The following is a 220-nucleotide window of genomic DNA, read 5'->3' on the forward strand; positions in this document are numbered from 1 at the left end:
AGTAACATGCAAATGCAGCTAGGTACTTACCATGCTCATTTCTAATTACAGCCCCAACACCACCATCTTCGGTTTCACTCTTGAAACTTCCATCTACATTCACTTTGAGCCTCCCACTAGGAGAATTCTACCAATGGGCCTACATCCTTTGATTCTTCTTAACCCCTTCAGGATGCAAAAGTTGATTTTCTTCTAGAAATTTTAATGCCCAAGCCTCTGT

The sequence above is a fragment of the Rosa rugosa genome, chromosome 4 (assembly GCF_958449725.1).
Source record: "Rosa rugosa chromosome 4, drRosRugo1.1, whole genome shotgun sequence".
NCBI classification, from domain to species: domain Eukaryota; kingdom Viridiplantae; phylum Streptophyta; class Magnoliopsida; order Rosales; family Rosaceae; genus Rosa; species Rosa rugosa.